Source organism: Ailuropoda melanoleuca, chromosome 20 (genome assembly GCF_002007445.2).
Source record: "Ailuropoda melanoleuca isolate Jingjing chromosome 20, ASM200744v2, whole genome shotgun sequence".
In the NCBI taxonomy this organism is placed as follows: domain Eukaryota; kingdom Metazoa; phylum Chordata; class Mammalia; order Carnivora; family Ursidae; genus Ailuropoda; species Ailuropoda melanoleuca.
Window position 1 is genome coordinate 7875785 of NC_048237.1, and position 22449 is coordinate 7898233.

At 34.6% G+C, this 22449-nt stretch overlaps 1 long non-coding RNA gene across 1 annotated transcript in view; it reads right to left on the minus strand.

Annotated features, from left to right (window-relative positions):
- Window positions 1-366: 366 nt before the first annotated feature.
- Window positions 367-22449, minus strand: part of LOC117797221 — a 58586-nt gene continuing 36503 nt past the window's right edge. Inside the window, exons 4-6 of the long non-coding RNA XR_004622136.1 lie at window positions 20130-20289; window positions 11798-11883; window positions 367-460 (exon numbers count right to left, since the gene is read on the minus strand). This is a non-coding gene — a long non-coding RNA (uncharacterized LOC117797221). The remainder of the gene's footprint in view (window positions 461-11797; window positions 11884-20129; window positions 20290-22449) is intronic.

Here is a 22449-nt window from a genome sequence, read left to right on the forward strand (position 1 = left end):
TTTCCATGAACCACATTGCTGAAATGTTATACAGTAATTAATGTTGATCCTAGTACACACTCAGCCTCCAGTACAAATTAGGATGGAAAAGGTTATCATAATATTTTGCTAGTCTATTTGGTAGATTTGAATTGCTCCCTGTGGGGGACAAACAAAAAAGAAAGGTGTTTTAAAGTTAGGTTTCAGAAGGAAAAACCTTCTAGGTAGTAACGAGTCCTTGAAAATCACACACATTTTAACCTTTTAATTCAAAAATAATCAATCATCATATGTCAGCATATTGATTGTTAAGTTATAACTCCCTCAGGACCAACGTGCAAGACTAGCCAGTGGGTTTGCAGGTACCGTCAATGGATGGGCTCCGGAATTCAGACTGAAACTGTTATCATTGGGTGGAGTTCAAATCCAGGTACAACCAGCAGCTGGAGCCTCTCCAACTGTCAGCCGTGTCTGAAAAACACTAAGAGACTAAATAATTTAGATTACACTATATTGACCTGTATAATTGTTTAAATGAGTAATGCAGCCACCAACTGAAAGAGGTCAACCATCTGTAGAGGAAACACAGAATTCAGTTTCATTTCCAAACAAACTTTTGAAGAGCAAATTGTTTTTTCTGTGGGAGGTAGGGGAAAGTCTGAAGACAGATTAATGGCTTCTCCCACTAAATAAAGGTTAAAGCTTCTGTCACTTATAGAATGCAACTTCAATAGAAAAGAAGTCATAAGGCAGCTGGGCCAACTGCCACATAATCAGTGTAAATGGGTATTGTTTCGGGTAGGTTAAAAGGTAAGTGGCTTTGAGAATGCGCCATTATTTTATTATATGCCGTCATCATTCATTACGTGTATGTGTGAGTACACGTGTATATAAAGGGAAAAGACTCTGGAAAGACTAGATCCTCAAGTTAGAATAGCCACATTTTTACAGATGATGGCAAAGTGTTTGTTTTAAATGCAACTCTACCTAAATCCTTATCTCTGAAGTTTGCTATAAATCAGGATTTGAGATGCATACATTATGCATCCAGTTTATTTTGAGAAAAAGTGCCTATTTTAACTAGATTAACACATACTGATCAAACTCTTGGCGTTCAAGCAGCTCACATCAAATGAAAGGCTGCAATAACCAAGTGCCCCTACCAACTTATTGTCCAGAGCCACTACTTTCCAGTGGGTTACTTGCCAGGCAGAGTAGGTTAATTACTGGATTTCTTCCCTGATCTTCTGTTCTCCTGCCATTGTATTTAACGGGCTTCTCCAACCTCTTCATGGTATACAAATTATAAAAGAAGAGAATGACAGAGAGGAAAGAGATTAAGTTCGGCGCGCCTATGAGCTAACTGGATTTTATGCCATGAATTTAAAAATAACAAAAATCTCTGCCATTGGTCTTTACTTCCTACCTACGTGTGCACACACAGGTACACACTAACTTCCTCTTAAATTGCTTGAGGCTGCACGTAGATAAATGTTTAGTAAATTCTTTTCTCAAATGCTGTTGGGCACATTGCCCATCCATTTAACAAGAATATCTTCAGTATTCACCTTAGTATCATTAGGCATCTGATAAAACTTTTCATGAAGATTCACTACATCAAGAAACTTGCATTGTATATGCGAAACGTTGAGGTTTTAAATCACTATTTATTTATAGTCACAAATCTTTGCAAATTTGGGCAATATCCACATATTGTTACTGAACTGTAGTTTTGGTAACCACTGACTGATAACAAATGCTAATTGGGAATCTATCATTTTAAAATATCATTTACTGAGAGCTTGGTGTTATGAAGATAACAGGAATAAATAAAACACAGACACTATTCATAATTTCCTTTTAATATAATAAAGTTGAAAAATCCATTGACTTATAAGAGGCCCGGTCCGAAAACTATGCCCGGAATACATAGCCATAATGATACCAGTCCCTGAACCATATTCTCATGCTCTGACTTTCATGAGTAAGCACTTTGTCCTCTCTTTCTTTCTCCCCTCACCCCTTTCTCTCCCTCTCTTTCTCCCCCCTCCCTTTTCTCTCTTTCTTTCCCTCTCAAATACACACTTACAGAGCTTTACATATTCCTCATCTGAGCCAAGTTAAATAAAGAAGAGGAGAAGAAGCAGGACTTCACACGTTTTTGTATTTGTTTGTGAGTCCTTCACGCCACCAATATTTCCCATTCCCTCTTCATTCATATTCCAAAAGTGAAAGTTGCAAAGGGTAGTGATTTGTAAAATATGTCCCAATTGATGGATATATTTCAACTAGAAACCAATGTATTGGATATTTCCATTGCATCAAGCAATCCTAAGAAAAATGAAAAACTCAGTAGTGGCTAAGGAAAGAAAAAATTCAAATATGTTTTCCACTTTTCCAACATGGTATACCAGTTACATTGGCATAATCTTGATACTTTGATGTCAACTTATTTCTCTTTTGGTCCAAATATTTCTCTATTATCTATTACAGTATTCACCAGTGAAATTAGAAATAGAAAAAATGGGTAGTTCCAGAATACAATTCCTGAAATGCTGTGCTGTATTTCTAAACATTTTTCTGGTCTTGTAAAACAAAATCACATTTTGTTTGAATACTGCTAATATAACCATTCTTTATTTCAACAAATCTGAGGCCCTTACCTCATGCCAGACACTGGACCGAACGCTGCAGATGTAAAAGTGAATAAACGTACAGTCCTTGCTCTAATGGAGCTTACACGCTAGCTATAAATTAGGGAAATTATTAAGCCCCTTTAAGTGAAGGACAGCCCAATTTTTAAGGAAAAATAGATAGGCTGGGAATACATATCACCTACATCCTCACTGTCCAGTATGGTAGCCATTAGCTACATGTGGAAACAGGCAGCTATTGCAGGTTTTCAGTGAACATGACCTGATAGTGTTCAAAGACCACTGTGGCTTCTTTGTTGAGAATAGAACAATCCTGGTTCATGCCAATTGTGTTGCGATATTATTAATAGTGCTCTCTCTCATTCTCAAAGATGCCCGTTTGGCTAACAACTATATGTCACCCTTTAGGATGAGGCTATGGAGGTGACCCAGTAGGACATTGATCCAGGTAGTTTGGATAAAGACGATAACAGTGAAATAATGCATATTATGCATAGGAAATTGATATTTTTATCACATAATCCTATGTTGCTTTTTATTCCTTCTTTTTGTTTTTAACTGGGGTGAAATGCACAAAACAAAATTTGCCATTTTGACCATTTTTAGGGTGTGCAGTGCAGTGGCATGAAGTACATTCACAGTGTTGTGCGACCATCACTACCAGTCATCTCCTGAACTTTTTTCATCTTATAAAACTGAAACTTGTACCCATTAAATAATAGCTCACCATTCTGCCCACCCCAGACCCTGGCAACCAGCATTCTACTTTCCACCTCCATTAATTTGACTACTCTATGCACCTCATATAAATGGAATCCTTTGGTATTTATCTTTTTGTAACTAGCTTATTTCACTTAGCATAATGTCCTCAAGGTTTATCCATGTTGTAGCAAACATCTCTTCAAGACTGCTTTAAATTCTTTCGGGTAGGGGTGCCCGGGTGGCTCAGTCAGTTAAGCATCTGCCTTTGGCTCAGGTCATGATCCCAGGGTCCTGGGATGGAGCCCTGAATCAGGTTCCCTGCTCAGCGGGGAGCCTGCTTCTCCCTATCCCTCTGTATCTGCCCACCCCTCCGCACTCATGCTCTCTCTCTCTGTCAAATAAATAAATACAATCTTTAAATAAACAAGATAAATTATTTTGGGTATATACTCAGAAGTGGAATTGCTGGATCATATGGTAGTTCTATTTTTAATATTTTGAGGAACGACCATACTGTTTCCCACAGAGTCTGCACCATTTTACATTCCCACCAACAGAGCACAAGGGTTCCAATTTCTCCATATCACTGCCAATACCTGTTATTTTGTTTGTTTTTGGTATTTTTTGTAGCCATCCTAATGAATGTGAGGTAAAATCCTGTGTTTCTTAAACTCAATTAGCATATCCAGATTCAACATGGTATATCTTCCTAGAATGTCAAGTTATTGCCAAGTGTTGGGTAAAACCTATTTTTGTGCTTAAACAGATTTTTTGTGAAATTGAATATATTTTGCATAAGAATTTCTCATATATATTTGTAAGATAAAAGTTTCAGCAAGATACTTCAGTCCAAGCATGGTCCCTCTCTAGGTCTCCATGGAATGACAGCTGATTCTTCTCTCTTGTTTGAGGTGTTTGGGTCGAAGTTTGTGAAACAGTGGGATTTACTAAAAACAGTGTTTTTACTAATACTCATACTAGTTAATATCAGCTAATGTTTAAGTCTATGGTTGGCCAAATGTCTGACATACCTGATATGAAAATATTAAAAATATTTTAAAAATACTTTAAAATATTTGACTTTTTTTTTTTTTTACTGGAGGTAAGAAATGGATGTCATACTAATTGCAAATAACTGTGAAGATCCACAAATAATCTGGGAACTACACTTTGGCAGATTCTTCCAACCTAATTCCTCCCCTGTTTTTTCATAAAAGTAAATAATAACTATTAATGTGTCCTAGTTTCCTTATTTTTATGAAGAAACAGCATTGAAAAGTAGTTAAAAGAATGGCCTCTGAAAACACACTGCCTTAATTTTCATTTCAGCTCAGCAACTTGCTAGTTGGGTGGTCTGGGTGACCTCAGGCTACTTAGTTATCCTCTCTGTGCCTTTAGTTACTTCACGTTTAAGATGTCAATACATGTGAAGTATTTTGAGCAGGACTTCAACTAATGTTCATTATTTTTATGATTATTTAAATTTAAATTGCATTTAAACATATATATTTCAACCAAAAGACTAAATGTATGCTTTCTGATTAGTCAACATTAATGTTCACTATGGTTATGAAAATTTATTAACTCCGCTAATGGATCACTATATAGGTAAATAAAGATAAACATAAAAGACATCCACATTGAAAAATCTCCAGATTTGTCAATCAAAAGCTTTGACTCAATTAGAAGCACAGATGAGAAAATTATTTCAATCGGTTTGATTTAGCATTACTAGAAATTATCCAGATTGAGAGAACATTTCATTTGATTCATCATCTCTAAGACAACACTGACACAAATCAACTGAAGTGCTTATTTCATCCAGAAATGTGGTATTCTATAGATGTTTCATTTTTTTAAAAGATTTCTTTCTTTATTTATTTGGGGGAGAGAGAGAGAGAGAGAGAGAGGAAGAAAGCACACAGAGGGAGAGAAAGAAGCAGACTCCCTGCTAAGCAGGGAGCCCAATGCGGGGCTCGATCCCAGAGCCCTGGGATCATGATCTGAGCCAAAGGCATACACTTAACTGACTGAGCCACCAAGGCACCCCTACACAGATGTTTTATATGGCTGTATTACATATTAATCTACAACTGCAGTGTAAAAATGCCTACTTCAATACACTATCATCTGAATTAGAAAAGGGAATTTCAACTCCACAGACATCATGATACATCCTCATGTATACATCCAGAAAAGCCAATGACATTGAGCAAATAAATGGCCACAATAATCCAGTGACTTATTACAAATATTCACAATCACTAAATTATTCAGTTCTCTGTTGAAATGACATAGTTCATGGCTACCCAACCATTGCTACAAAAGGATAGTGTGTCATTATTATCAAAATATGAACTTAACCCATCATAATGACTACATCTGAACTTAACTAAGTTTATTAATGAGATGACTATTGTTTTATATGAAGATAATCTTTTTTTTTTTTTTTCCTGGTCATGCAGTTTACAGTAGCCCTGAATATGTCCTTACCTGGGAATAATTTGGCTAGTAAAAATGGTAGTACAAAAAAAAAAATCATTCTTCCCAAATTTAAAGATTAAAAATACAAGCTTTAAGAAGTGTTAACAATTCAAAGATAAAAAATAATGAAATATTAAGATCAATACAGTTTTCCCAGAATTTTACCATGTTAGTTTCTTTTTTTTTTTTAAGATTTTATTTATTTATTTGACAGAGAGAGAGAGAGAGAGCTAGCATAAGCAGAGGGAGAGGCAAAGGGAGTGAGGGAAGCAGAGCAGGGAGCCTGACGTGAGCTCTATCCAAGGACCCTGGGACCATGATCTGAGCAGAAGACAGATGCTTAACTGACTAAGCCACCCAGGTGCCCCTACCATGTTAGTTTCTAATGAAACTAGATACAGCAATATATTTAGTCCAGTACATAATAGCCAGAGGTAGTATACAATGGCATTTGTAGGTAGCTATGATTCAAGGAACTGTGTTTATCATTGATGACTAGCTGTCAGAAAACAGATTTAATGTGGAAGGGAAGATCCAGTCAAAGGCTGGTGGATGGTTTTCAGTTGATTCAATTCATTAAGTCACTCATTCATTCATTAAATTGACATATAATTCACATACCATAAAATTCACTTTTTAAAACTACACTTCAACCGTTTTCAGTTTATCTACAAAGTTGTACAACCATCACCATTATCTATGTTCAGAACATTTTAGTCACCTAAAAAGGAATTCTTTATCCATTAGCAGTCACTTCTCATTCCCCAATCTCCCCACCCCTGGCAACCACTAATAGGATTTGCCAATTTTCAACATTTCATACAAATGAAATTATACAATATGCGGCCTTTTTTGTCTGCCTTCTTTCACTAGCATATCTTTAAGGTTCATCCATGTTATAGCATGTATCAGAACTTTATTTTTTTAATGATTGAATAATGTCCCACGGTATGAATTATAGGATCAGCTTTCAATTCCTGCTAAAAGGCAGCTGTGATTTTTATAGAGATTGAAATAAATCTGTAGAACAATTTAGGAAGCATTGCCATTAAAATAATGTTGACTTTAAACCCAAAACATAGAATGTCTTTCCATTTACTGAAGTCTTCTTTAATTTCATTCAACAGTGTTTTGTATTTTTCACAAGTCTTGCACTTCTCTTCTTAAATTATTCCTAAACCTTTATTCTTTTGATCCTATTGCAAGTGGAATTGTTTTCTTAATTTCATTTTGAAATATTCATTGCAAGTGTATAAAAATACAATTTTTTATATTGTTTTTGTATCTGGTAACCTTGCTGAACTCTAATAATTTTGTGTGTGTGAATTCCTCAGGATTTTCTGTATACAAGATCATGTCATCTGCAAATAGCGATAGTTTTATTTTATGCTTTTCAATCTACATGTCTTTTATTCCTTTTCCTTGTCTAATTTCCCAACTACAGCCTCCAGGAAAAGAGTTGAATAGAAGCAATGAAAATGGATTTTAATCTTGTTCCTGACCCTAGGGACAAAAGATTCAGTCTTTGAACATTGAGTATGATGTTAGTAATATTAAGTATTATGTGGTTTTTCACAAATGTCCTTTCCATAAGTGCTTTTTTTGTAGATGAGAAATTTCATTTCTGTTCCTAGTTTATTAAATGTTTTTATCATGAAAGGCTATTGGATTTTTTGTCAAATGATTTTTCTACATTTATTAAAGTGGTCATGTGGTTTTTGTCTTTTATTCTACTAATATGGAGTATTACATTGATTGATTATTGAATGTTGAACCAACCTTGCATTCCTGACATAAGTCCCACTTGGTCATGATGTAAAATCCTTTTTATATGTTGCTGAATTAGGGTTGCTAGTGTTTTGTTAAGAATTTTTATATTTATATTTATAAAGAATATTAGTCTGTAGTTCTTTCTTGTGATTGGTTTTGGTATCAGGCTAATCCTGGGCTCAGAATGAAGTAGAAAGTGTTCTTTCCTCTTCTATTTTTTGGAAGACTTTGTAAAGAATTGGCATTAATTCATCTTTAAATGTTTGACTGAATTCATACTGAAGCCATCTGGGCCTGGACTTTCCTTCACAAGGAGTTAAGTAGTAGCAGTAGTAGTAATTCCTTATTCTTATTATAGATCTATGCAGATTTTCTTTCTTTCTTTCTTTCTTTCTTTCTTTCTTTCTTTCTTTCTTTCTTTCTTTCTTTCATGCCTACTTAGTTTTGGTAGTTTGGGACTTTCTAGGAATAATTTGTTTCCAGGCAATTATTCATAGTACTCCATTATAATTCTTATTATTTCTGTAATATCTATAGTAATATCTTCTCTCTTATTCTTGATTTTAGCAATTTGAATCTTCTCTCTTTCTTCTTCATCAGCCTACCTGAAGATTTCCCAATTTCATCAGCCTTTTCAAAGAACCAGCTTTTGTTTACATCAACTTTTTCTCTATTTTTTCCCCTATTCTCTAATTCATTGATTTCTACCCTAATCTTTATTTTCGTCCTTCTTTTGCTTTGGGTTTAGAGCTCCTTTTCCAGCTTCTTGGGGTGGAAATTTAGGTTATCAATTTGAGATCTTTGTTCTCTTTTAATACAGATGTTTACTGCTATGAACTTTCTCTAAGCACTGCTTTAGTAGCATACCACAAGCTTTGGTATATTGTATTTTCATTTTCTCTCATCTCAAAATATTTTCTAAATTTTCCTTGTGATTTCTTCTTTGACCCATTTGTTATTTAGGAGTTTGTTGTTTAATTTCCACGTTTGTAAATTTCCCCTAATTTTTTAATTATTAATTTCAAATGTCATCTCATTGTGGTCATAGACCATACTTGGTATGATTTCAATGTATTTGGATTTATTGAAAATTGATTCACTATATAGTCTATCCTGGAGAAGATTTCATGTACACTAGAATTAATATGTATTCTGCCATTACTGGGTGAAGTATTATATAAATGTCTATAAAGTCTATTTGCTTTGTAGTGTTTTTAAAGTCTTCTAATCCTTTGTTGATTTTCTGTTTAGATATTCTATCCATTATTGTTATTAGGGTATTGAAGTCTCCAACTGTTATTGATGACTTGCCTATTTATCCCTTCAATTCTGTCAGTTTTTGCTTCAGATATTTTGGGCTTCTGTCATTGGGTGTGTATATGTTTATCATTGTTATATCTTCTTAATGGATTGATCCTTTCATTATTATAAAATGTCCTTCATTATCCCTAGTAACAATTTTTTTCTAAAAGTCTATTTTGTCTGATATTAATATACTCACTCCAGCTCTATTTCAGTTACTGTTTCACAATATATTCTTTTATATTCTTCTTACTTTTAATCTTTTGCATCTTCATCTTTGGTTCTGAAATATGTCTCTTGTAGACAGCATATAGTTGTATTGTGGTTTTTAATTCATTCTGCCAATCTTTGCCTTTGGATTGGAGTATTTAATCCATTTATATTTAATGTAATTACTGATAAGACATGATTACAAATGCCATTTTGCTATTGTTTTCTATATGTCTTATGTCTTTTTTCATTCTTGTATTCATCCATTATTGGTTTCTTGTGTGTTAAACAGATATTTTCTAGTGTACCATTTTAGGTCAATATCACTTCCTTTAGTATATATTTTTGAATTATTTTCTTTAGTGACTGTTCTGGTCTTTACAATTAATAATACCAAATTAACTTCAATAGTATACAAAAACTTTGTTTCCATACCATTCCATTTATTCCATTCTAACATATTTTTAAAAGTTCCTTAGATATAATTTCCTTTAGTTCTTTGAACATATTTTAAATTGCTGATCTAAAGTCTTTGTATAGTATGTGCAACATCTGGACTCCCTCAAAAGCAGTTTCTATTGGCTGCTTTTATTCTTGCATATGGGCCATATTTTCTTGTTTTTTCACAAGCCTCACAAGTTTTTGTTAAAAACTAGACATTTTAAATTAACATAATGTGACAACTCTGGAAATCAGATTATCTACTCCTGGGTTCATTGCTGTTGCTGCTGCTACTATTTGTTCATCAAGTGACTTTCTTGAACTAATTGTGGTTCTGGAAAGCCTGTATTCTTGTTGTGTGTGGTTACTGAAGTCACTATTCAGTTAGCTTAATAGTTAGCTAATGATTGGACAGAGATTTCTTTAAATTCTTGAAAGCAATAAGTTTTCCAGCCTTTGCTGAGGTTCTATGTGTACATTTGGGGCATCCCTTCAATGTCCAGGCAGTCAGTTTACATTTCTGCTTTAGTATTTACTGCCTCATTCACAGAGCCTCAAGGTCAACAAGAGGTGAGAACTTATATCCTTCTCAGGTCTTTCCTAGCCATTCACACTGTCCTGGGTATGTGCACAGCTTTCTTCATGCATGGCCTTCTACCTTCTCTAAAATATGTAGGAGGTTTTCAAAGTCCCCTGAAGACATCTCATTCCCTAGTAGATTTTAGTACAGCTTCCTGTTTGCTCCAACTATCACAAGCTGTCTTAGACAGAGTGATGTTAAACAATTTCAACTTACAGTTTTCTCCCAGGGGAAATAAAAGCTGGTTTCATTAAGAGATCTGAGCTGAGTCCAGTAAATACAAACCCTAAGTGGAGACTTCCAAAGAACTACCAGGCAGGTCAACTAATGACAATTCTTTGAGAATGAGGCTTTAAAAAAGCTTCAACCCATCATGACCCTCCCAGTGGCTGCTAAGTTGCTTGTTTTCATTGTGTTGTGGGGCTGTTGGTGTGCAAGACTACTGCAGAGTTGGAGAGTAGGGGGTGGAATTAGACCAACTTAAAATAAAACCATAAACCTTGCTATTCCTACCAAAATTCAATGATTTTTTTTTCTTGAATAAATGCTTCTTGGATTGCTGCAGGCCTTTGGGTAATTTCCAGAGTTCTGAAAAAGTTATTTTGACCACTTTGCAAATATTCTCATTCCTTTATGTAGGAGTGAATTTTGAAGTTCCTTACTCTGCCATTCCTGTTGACGTCCAGCCAAAGCCCTTGATATTTAAACAGCAAGCTATTTATCACTTTTAAAGAAGATTTAAATAGATGATTTGGAATGTTTACTTCTTTAAAACCTCTCAATCCAATTCAACTAATAGTTATTGAAGCCCTAATCTTCTTAGGACCTGAGAATAACTTTCCAATATGCTTTAGGTCTAGTGCACTGACTCAGTTTAAAGATAGATAAAACACTGCAATTAATAATAGTTCAGGCTTAATAAAGAGGTATCTTCGATCCAGAGAAATAATGATTTTTTTTCTTTTTAATAACTCAGCATAGGTCACCATAGGTATTACAGCTGGTGACTACAGCGAGGAGATCACATCAGTAAATTAAAAATATACCAGAGACAGCACTTCTTAATTAATGTACCCCTGAGTTTGGGGGTCAGTTCTGTCCAGAGAGAAGGAAGAGAAAGACCTGTCGAGTTTCCCCAGTGGACATGCTAGGAAATTTGCAGAGTATGCTATGTTTAACAGTATTGCATATTTTCTCTCCTAAGCCATTTCTACAATGACACCCATTGCTATATTATGAAATGTTTTAAGTAGCCCTACTGAAATGTCATAGATAGGCTAAATTACCCTTTGCCTGTCTTTACAAATCTTTACATTTTACAAGTTCTTGCCTTGTTATTGTTAACTTGTAATATTTCTGGTATCAATTCTACTAAATAAAAATTGATGTCGGCAATATACAACAGTCCAGTCTGGTACATCAATTTATTTAATTTTCTAGAAATGGATTTAACCACTAACTTTTGCTAGGTTAGCTGGTGATTTTGGTAGAATTCAAAATCAAACATTTCAAAAGTATAAAACCATATCTGAGGTAGATGGCTTAGTCTTAAAGTTTTAAGGTAAAATTATCTTTGCCATGCACTCTTCAAATACATCTTCAGGAATTTCAGTAGCTCAAAAGCTGCTTCTTAAAGGAAAAGATTAGCCCTGAGGGTCAGCATCTTTCAACTCACCTCTGTGTAGGAGGGCACTCTTCTCTATAAACAGAATCCAATCTGACTTCCTGAAGGTCATAACAGCATGTGAAACAGCCAGTTGTCTGAGACGATAAGAGTATTCAGTTAGATGTCACATATGTATTTAATCCTTGCCCAAACATTCTTTTTAATTAATCCCATTTTATAGAAATGCTACAGCACTGAGGTCCTGTCACTAAAAAAGAGAGTAAATTTTGCATTTGAACCCTAACATTTTGTTTCTACAACTGCACTTTATACTACTACTCTAAACACCTGAGAGCTAAACATACTTATTCCTAATACAGAACCTGTATTTGAAATGCATTTTATTAGTGACATAATTTTCAGTAGAGAGGACATATCTCCCAATCTAGTTTCCAATTAAAAGCTCAAAGCAGTGAACACCCAAAGAGAATATTTAGAGGAGGACGTATGGATCATTTGTCTAATAGATTGAAAATTACCCCATAGAAAGGTAAATCAGAAACAGTAAACTGGGACCACATTATCTAAGTTCCCTCACCACAGTCATAGATTTGCTAAATAATTTATAAATTATTTGCCAAAAAATTACCAACAATTATTTCAAATAACTTACAAATTGTTAAAATTTTAATATGATGCCCTAGATTTTTATCAAGAGTCTAAATAGGAAAAATCATACAAAACTATCATTGTAAATACCCTCTATATATTTTGTTCAATGTCTCTTATGTATAATTAAAAAAAACCTGGTAACAAAAAGTTTTCCTTTGAAGAAGCAAGCTATATATTTTCCAAGATAATAAGAGTTACAAAATCCATCCTCCTTTCCTTGTTATCAGCTGCCAGGAATCTCTAAACTAAGGGTGGGGTTTGATCACAGTTAATGTATTTGTCCTGTGAGAGAATATTTTCTACCTATTTAAAAAAATCTTTCTTTAATCTAATAGCATTTTTCTATACACATATTTAATAAGCTACTCTAAAACCATTCTGGAAGCAACCAGGTGATTTTTTTTAAGTTGTCTTCCTCAAAATTAAAGTTAAAAAGAAAACTGTTGTAGTTGTTTCCCTGTGAGCTAATACTGAAACTCTGTAAAAAACACGAACACTAATTTGATGATGATCTTCAGTGATAATTTTTAAAATTCATTTACTCTCATCATATCAACTGAACAAGAGGAAAAGGGACTAATGAACTCTAGACCTATTACTTCCACAAACCATCTCCTTCAACCACACGATGGAAAGAGCTATGGTCTACTCTTCATATTAGTATCTTCCACTGGATCTCCAGTAACGGTCCACTGTACAGTTTGAGACTTGAGTAGTCCACAGGCTGGAGAGTCCTGATGCCAGAACTGTGCTAGAAATGCCTCACCACTCAACCTCATGGTGTGGAGACTGTTCCTATCCTGTGAATAAAATTAAAAAGCTGTAGGCATGGCTCATCTCAAAAAAATGTTGATTTATATTTCTCTTTGTGTATTTGTGTGGGTGCACTAAAGGACAGGGATAGACATAGATAAATCTGTCTCTTGTCTTTTGGAAAATAAACGAAAATTAATTTTTTGTACTTCCTGTACTTCTTCTTGTTGTAAGAAAATAGTTGTGTCAAATACACGTGTTATCTCAATTTCTACACCAGACCCTCTTAATATTGATCGCTTTATCTCTCTCCTCACTCCTTTTACCTACCTTAGATCAGAATTCTCATGATTTCTCTATTCTATCGTGATATTTTATTTCTATCTCTATGTGAACACAACCATCTTCCTATCTAGGTTTCTAGATTTGAAGACAAAGATTGTGTATTTTTGTATTCTTCTAGAATCTGGCTTTAATCTTTGTACACAGCAGTTCTTCAGCAAATACAGATAGATTTCACCATGTTAGGACTACTACAGAAGGATTTTGTTGAGTGCATGGTTTAATATAATTTTCCCTACTTGATATAAATAATGAGGCTGGCCTCATTTTTAAATTAGGAAATAAAGTACTGGCAGGAGTGCACTAGAGCAGTTAAGAGTGTCAACTCTAGATCTATACTGTCTGGGTCTATAATTCTGGCAAATTATTCACCTCTTCTCAATATCTTCATCTGTGAAAGGGGATAATAATTGGACACACCTCACAGGGTGTCAAGACTATTACTTAACACATGCAGAGTACTTAGTGCTTGCACAAATTGAACTTTAGCAATGAGAATAAACAGGAAACACAGAAATTCTGACTGCAAAATCAAGAAAGTCATGATTAAAAGAGTAACCTGTAAGGGAGAATTTGGTATGTAGAATGCCATTAATAATTTATAGATCCGTAGCTACAAATTGATAGGCATTGTGACACATCAACATGGATTATATGACTTTTCAGAAACAATTGTATTATATGAGACATTACAAACACTGAAAAAGTCTTGCCTAATAATTTCATCAGAAAAAAATTCTTATTTTACTAATGACACAATTTTAGAAAATATTGTTTTATAACTAATACAGAAAAAATAATTTTTGTACGAAATTTGTCTCTTTAGTGAGATTTACCCTAGAACACTTGTTTTTAGAACACCTTCATTCTCATAATTTGGGCAACAACTTAGATTCTGGGGTAATCAACTATCTTAACAGATCACTCAGCCTCTAGGGTCTAGGGCTGAATAAAATATTAATCTCTCTTTTGTAAACCAAGTGAAATATGCATTCATGAAATGATTCTGCTAATAATAAGTCTGTGCACACACAACAAACATTCATCCATTTACCTGTCTACTACATGTTCTGATAATGCCCACAAAGGAAGAACAATATATATTAGAAACTGTAATGAATGGTTTTATTCTATGTCAAGGTCAGTCAGTCATAACTTACACATTCAAGCAGCTAACTATCTTCATGCCTGTATTTGGATCTTTCTACTTCCAAATTTAAAAACTCTAGTTTCTATTACATATATTCTCATAGGAATTGCCCAAGGTAAATAAAGAAAACCTAAGAAAAAAATTTTTAAAATAACTCTAAATCAAAGTTTTAAAAATTGATAATAAGCAAACATTTATTTCTCAAATTCTTTCCAAATATCCATTTGATTCTTCTTTAGAAACTCTGTCTTTATTAGTAACTTAAACTTTTCTTTTTTAAAAAATGTTTTTAAAGATTGNAAATTGATAATAAGCAAACATTTATTTCTCAAATTCTTTCCAAATATCCATTTGATTCTTCTTTAGAAACTCCGTCTTTATTAGTAACTTAAATTTTTCTTTTTTAAAAAATGTTTTTAAAGATTGTATTTATTTATTTATTTATTTATTTACTTGAGAGAGAGAGAGAGTTGGGGGGGGAAGAGCAGAGTTAGAAGGAGAGGGACAAGCAGACTCCTGGCTGAGCACGGAGCCTGATGCGGGGCTCAATTCCACATTCTGAGATCATGGCCTGAGCTGAAACCAAGTGGGACACTCAATGGACAGAGCCGCCCAGACACCCCACACTCAAATTTTTCTAGTTAACTAAATATTAGTCATTTCTGTGTATTAGATTTTTTTATAGCCTTGTAAAGTAAAAATAATTGTCCATTAACATAAAAAAGAATTTCTAAATTTACTTTCTGCCATTCCTATGCATTCTGAGAATTAAAGACTTCAATATAAATATAAAATATAAACACAAGGTACTGCCTTATAATTCTTTATACTTACGTGTTTCTTAAAAATATTCATAATTTAAAGTNTGGACAGAGCCGCCCAGACACCCCACACTCAAATTTTTCTAGTTAACTAAATATTAGTCATTTCTGTGTATTAGATTTTTTTATAGCCTTGTAAAGTAAAAATAATTGTCCATTAACATAAAAAAGAATTTCTAAATTTACTTTCTGCCATTCCTATGCATTCTGAGAATTAAAGACTTCAATATAAATATAAAATATAAACACAAGGTACTGCCTTATAATTCTTTATACTTACGTGTTTCTTAAAAATATTCATAATTTAAAGTTTTTTTTAGCTTTTCAGGGGAAGAGAATTTGGCACCACAATTAAGAAATTCTTAAACAGTAATAAGTCTGTACTATACATTAATTCTCACACAATTAAAGATGGGTTTTTTTTCTTTAGCATATATCATTATCATTCACTTTAGTTTATATTTGTTAACTAAACATGAAAATAGTCAGAGAGGGAAATAACTTGATGACAAGTTTAAGCTTCATATCCATGAGAGATTTTTTTGTTAATGTTTTACTTCATGCCAAGGAAATAAAGCCTTGGCACTCACAGTATTCTACCTTATGAGCCTTCTACAGAGGAACCCTCAGTTGGATCTTATAACAGTTAATATGGAGTTTGAGTCATTATCCCAACAGTCAAATTTGCATCTGAAATTTAGGCTGTACGTTACACACTGGCAGTAGATGTTACCATATTTTAAAGGAATAATAATATTGTAATTTATTTTCTTTTAATGATTGAGGAGCATGCAACCTTGTGAGTTGGTATGGAATTAATTACAGATACCTTAATGTGCACTTTTTAACAAGATTGCAAAGGACTAGATGATTGTCAGATATCCATGGAAATTAAGGGATTGATTTTGAAAGTCATTTAAATTAATAACAAACAGTTTCCTTTTAAAATTTTTTTAATAGCTGGGTGCTGCTGGATAAAAAATATCAAATACAAAAGGAAGTTTATTTTTCATATTAATACTAGAGATTGAAAAACATGATACAGAATTCTAAAATAGCATGCTAATTTATCTCTATAAAATGTGAAGTGGACAGGCTTGATTAGCAAATTGATTAGTTAATTTCTTTAAATCTTGATTCTTTCTCACAAATATGTTAAAATCTAAAAGAAGGCTGCAGACAATAAGCTAGACATGTTTGAAGAGATTGACAATTTAAATGTGAATGGGGTTTATCATTTAATAACAAGGCAAATGACAGTAAGAAATAGAACCAAAAATGCCAGGATTTGAGATAATGTCTTAAAAACATACCATAAAGATATGTATGATTGTGAACATATACATCTTTGAAAATAATATGTCTATATTTTTGTTCGAAAAAATTTTAGAGTATATAAAATAACTACATGTCAAATTGTGAAAGTTTAAAAGAAAATATTAGACATTCTAAACATCTTATCAAAAATGAAAAAAGTAAAAATTACAGATTCTAAGCTATCTTCTTTAGCATACTTGCACATTAAAATAAAGAGTTTTAATTTCCACGGGCAAATTAAAAAATCATGAAATAGAATCAGTGTTGAGATATGTATGTTTATATGTACATTCAATCAATATTCATAATCATATACATATAATATATAATATGCATAATAAATTAGTCAATATATCCAATGTGGTGACAGTCTATAAAAAAAATAATTCCTGTATAATAAGAAATGCTACCTATTCCCCAAATTGTGGGTAAATAGCAACAGCCTGTGGTCATTTCTGATGTTGCAGTTTTCCTACCTATTCAGTTACTTTAAGTATAAACACAATATTTACTTAAAACAATTTCTGTAAGTATTAGTAGCAGTATTGCAGTATCTTTTACAAAAAGTACTCCTTTAGTGCTCATCCTAACAGGTGTGAAATGTTCTCTATCCTCCTTCCCACAGAGCACCAGTTTTCAGGAAATACAATCTGGAACTAAAGGATTTGATGAGGTAGTCCTTGACTATTGTGACGGCGGGCTTGCTACCTTCCACCTGAAAACACAGCAAACTTCCAAACCTTGCAGCCATTGACATACTCTGTGACCCAGTTTACCTCCTGAGTTGATACCAAGGATGATTCAAATCTCACAGGTCTTGGTAAGCAGTTTAGATTGTAAAGTCATGGCAATGAGAAGTCATTAGAAAGTATTAAGCAGGGAAGTGAGATGGCATTTTTAAAACACTCTGCTGGACATCTATGTGGATTAGTGTGGAGAGGGAAGTGTGAGGGTGGGCAGTGAGGAATCTGCTGTAGCAGTTCAGATGAGAGACGAGGGTGGTTTCACCAAGCAGGTAGCAGCAAAGATGGGGCAAAATGGACAGATTCAGGAGATGCTGGAAATAGTGCCAAGGGACTTTCTGATGGATTATAAGCTGGGCTAGGGAATCAAGGACAAATACTAAGTTTTTCACTTAGGTAACTATGCCCTGAGATGAGGAAGGCTGAAGGACAAACAGGTTGGAATCAAGAATTGTGCTTCAGACATGGTCAATTGGAGATCTCTTTTAACCCTGCCCTTGGAGACATGGGAGGTGATCAGAATCACAGATCTGGAGTTGGCAAGCTAAAGAAGTCTGGCAGGAGGTAATCCTTTGAACATTAGCAACATGTAGATGATACTTACACTTTGAGCCTGGAACTATTCATTCCTTTGCTTATCAAACAAATATTTATCAAGCACCTAATATGAACAAGGTACTGTTCTAAGTGCGAGGAATACAACGTTGAAAAAAATTCAGATGGAAATCCTTGCTGTTATGGGGCTCACATTGTGTGAAGAGATCCCCCTAGAAAGAAAATGTAGATGGCAAGAAGAAGACCCAGGGTGAATCTCCAGGGCATTCCCACCTTGATAGAAAGATGGGGCAAAGAATCCACAGAGAATAGAGTGAAAAAGCTGCCAGGTAGGAGACAAACCAGAAAATTGTAGTGTCATAGAAGCCAAGGGAAAAAGTGACGCACCCTGTTAAATCTTTTTTTAACAACTGTTCATCTGTGCAAATGCCTGCTGAGGTGTGTAGAAAGATTAGAAATATAAAATGGTATTTTAATTAAGTGATAAGAAGGTTGTGTCCTTCAAACTCAGTGAAATGGCAGACAGAATCTATATTCACATGGTTTCAGCCCAAAGTTGTGGGGGGTAACAAAATGGAGACAGTAAGTACCAACCCTTAGTAAGTGTTACTATCAAGGGAAGCTGAGAAGTAGGCAAGTGGCTGGGAAACAAATGGGTAGATTCATGTATGACATCTGAAGGCCCCTACCAGAGCATGTGGCACAAACTCAACATTCAGTAAATAACTACACATTATCGCTGATGACAAGTGATATTTAAATATAATAGTTTGGATTAAAAAATAACGTACTGACAGTAGGTTGTCACTGAGCCTGAGAATTATGAATTTTTCTACTGGAAGTCATAGAATTAGTTCAGATTACATAAATATTGAATTTACAAATGAATAAATACAAATTAACAATGAAGATATGTGGGTGGCATTTCCACCTATTGAATTGGCAATTTTTAAAGGTATAATATTCAATATTGGTGAAAGTGCTAGGAAATGAATCTGAGTTTGTAGGGATACAACCTTTCTGAAAAGTAAATCTATATGTATCAAAAGCCTTAAAAATGTGCTTGCTTTTAGTTTTGTTTATTATTTTCTGTGAATATTATTATATTTAACGGAAGAGAAATTCTAAAGTTAGAGAAACACAAAACTCTGACTTTGTAAAAAAGAAACTAGAAATATATACATTCTGTAAGAAGCATCTGATGGGGGACTGTTCATATAAAATTGGTGAAATACCCATCCATTCAGACTTTAGTTACCTCCAGGCTAATTGCTGTAAAGCTCTGTACTTAAGGCTAGCCTTCAAGACCACCCAGTTTTCTGCAGAAGGGAATGCAACTGTTTACCTTCTTAGTGGGGTGAGTTTCTAGGAGCACAAACACTTGAGTCCCAGCCTCCGGATTGATACTGGTTGTTTTCCCTATTTTCTGAAACAGTGCTAGGTTGGCCATATTCCTCAAAATATTTAATGGTTAGAAACTAATTTTCCTGCAGCAGCCCCTTGCTCCCTTTCAGCATCCCTGTTTCAGAGCGTTACGGTTCAAATCTGGGCTGCTTCTGCAGGGTTCAAAGAACCATACCACCATACCAGATAATTTTGATTTGTATAAAATTTGGTGGCCCAAGGATACAGTGCCCAAGCAGGCATACTAAGTGAAAGGTGGAAGTCCTTGCACAACCACAAAAGCCGTTCAGGGTCTTGGAATGAGATGATTCCGACATGAAGGGGATTGCTGCTGATTCCCAAAAGCTGGAAAGTGCGGACTTTTACTAGCTAAAGACAGGACTCACTTCACAAAGCAGTGTTATAATAGTTTATATTTAGTACTTTACAAGATTTGAAATGTTTTATTATCATTTGAGCTGTAGAGTAATCTCCCCATTTCAGATATTGAAAAATTCAAATTCAGGGACACCATTCCCTCTGTCACGAGACTTTGCTTCATAAGATTCCCTTAACCTCTGCGGGCCTCATCCTAAAATGAGGCGCAATACACCACAGGAAGGCTACAAAGTGTGAGCGGGGATAAGGGTGTTGCATCAATTTACCTCTGCCCTTTAAAGGCCGTAGGGAATACACCGACAAGGCTATCTTTGCACTAGCTGCTTCTTACATATGGCCCAGAGCATGCTTCCGGCACCAGTGTCTTTGGAAGAGGTGTGAAAAAACTTCTCTCTGAGTCCAGGAGAGTGGGCTGTTCAAATCCTCCTGGAGACAAAAGAAAGAATTGGTTCCAGTGCCTTTTTCAATCCTAACAGCTTTCAGATGACACATTGGGAGTCATTTATACAGACTTGAATATACCCAAAAGCATTTCTCGCCAAGCCTTCCCACAGTCTACACGAGCCAATGCAGATCACTTTATTTAAAAAGGTTATATGTTATGTAAAACCCACACAACTAGCTGTCTTAGATTTTTCTCTTCCCCTACTTGGACTTCTGTGGGGTTTCCTCCATATTTTCCATCTCTAACTATAGACTAACTGATTTATTGTCACCCATAAAGCAATGTTCATTTTAGTAAGCCACCTTCCAAAGGTACCAGCCATGGGATGCTCTGCTCATCTCATCAATAAAATCTTACTGCTTAGGAGTCACTGCCCCTGCCAGGTAACAAGCAAACTCAATTCAAAAGGCTACACTCCTGGGAATTTTTTTTTAATTGACTAGTAAATCAAACCAATATACCATGCAGCTTATGCCCAAAATGTTACTTTTTTTCTGATAGGAACCTCTTGGGGTCATTTTTGAATATCTTCCTTGACCTATGGGTCACCTAGACCTAACCTCCTGCTACAGGGATGCTTCAGTAGAATGTGTTTTCCTAACAGTTCATACCAGCAGCTGGAAGGTCTGTCTTATATATTTCAAAGGTAAAACTCCACTCAGTATGGTTTAGAAACAAAGGATACAATAAACTCTGGTGACACTGGAATGGGGAGACTTGTGCTGGCCATGTCTAGACCAAATGTCCTATCCCCATGAAAAACCCTTGAAAGGTACTCTTGCCTCCTATCTACACATTGGAGAGTAAGGCTTATTCTCAATTATATATTACTGTATCTACTATCTTAATTTTGCATGATGCCATTCATTCTGTTGTGGTAACAAATGGCTTACTTCATATCTTTTGTTCATATTTACAAATATGGATAGTTTTAAAAAAGATTTACATGGATAATAATTGTTTAAGTTTGTATTCAAATTCTAGTTAGTTAACATACAGTGTAATATTACTTTCAGTTGGATAATTTAATGATTCAACACTTACACACAACACCCAGTGCTCATCACGAGTGCACTCCTTAATCCCCATCACCTATTTCACCCCCCCCACCTCCCTTCTGGTTACCATCAGTTCGGTCTCCATAGAGTTTGTTTGTTCTTGGTTTTCCTCTTTCTTTTTTTCCCCTATGATCATGTTTTTTTCTTAAAATCCACATATGAGTGAAATCATGTGGTATTTCTCTTTCTCTGACTGACTTATTTTGCTTAGCATAATACTCTCTAGCTCCATCCACACTGTGGCAAGAGTTCATTCTTTTTTATGGCTGAGTAATAACCAATTGTGTATATATCTCACATCTTTTTAAAAATTTAATTTTATTCTATTTACATTCAATTAATTAATGTATAGTGCATTATTAATTGCACCAAAAACCATAAGATACCTAGGAAAAAACATAACCAAAAAGGTAAAGGATCTGCACTCTGAAAAGTATAGAACACTCGTGAAAGAACTTGAGGAAGACACAAATAAATGGAAAAATTTTCCATGCTCATGGGTTGGAAGAATAAATACTGTTAAAATGTCTATGCTTCCCAGAGCAATCTATACATTCAATGCAATCCCTATCAAAATACCATCAACATTTTTCATAGAGCTGGAACGAATAATCCTAACATTTGTATGGAACCAGAAAAGACCCCAAATAGCCAAAGGAAAGTTGAAAAAGAAAACTAAAGCTGGTCGCATCACAATTCTGGGCTTCAAGCTATATTACAAAGCTGTAATCGTCAAGACAGTATGGTAATGGCACAAAAACAGACCCACAGATCAATGGGACAGAATGGAGAACCCAGAAATGGAACCTCAACTCTGTGGTCAACTAATCTTCAACAAAGCAGGAAAGACTATCTAAGGGAAAAAACAAACAAACAAAACAGTCTCTTCAACAAATGGTGTTGGGAAAATTAGACAGCCACATGTAGAAGAAAGAAACTGGACCATTTTCTTACACCATACACAAATATATCTTCTTTATCCATTCATCAGTCGATGGACATTTGGGCTCTTTCCATAGTTTGGCTATTGTTGACAATGCTGCAATAAACATGAGGTTGCATGTGTCTCTTCAGAACTGTACT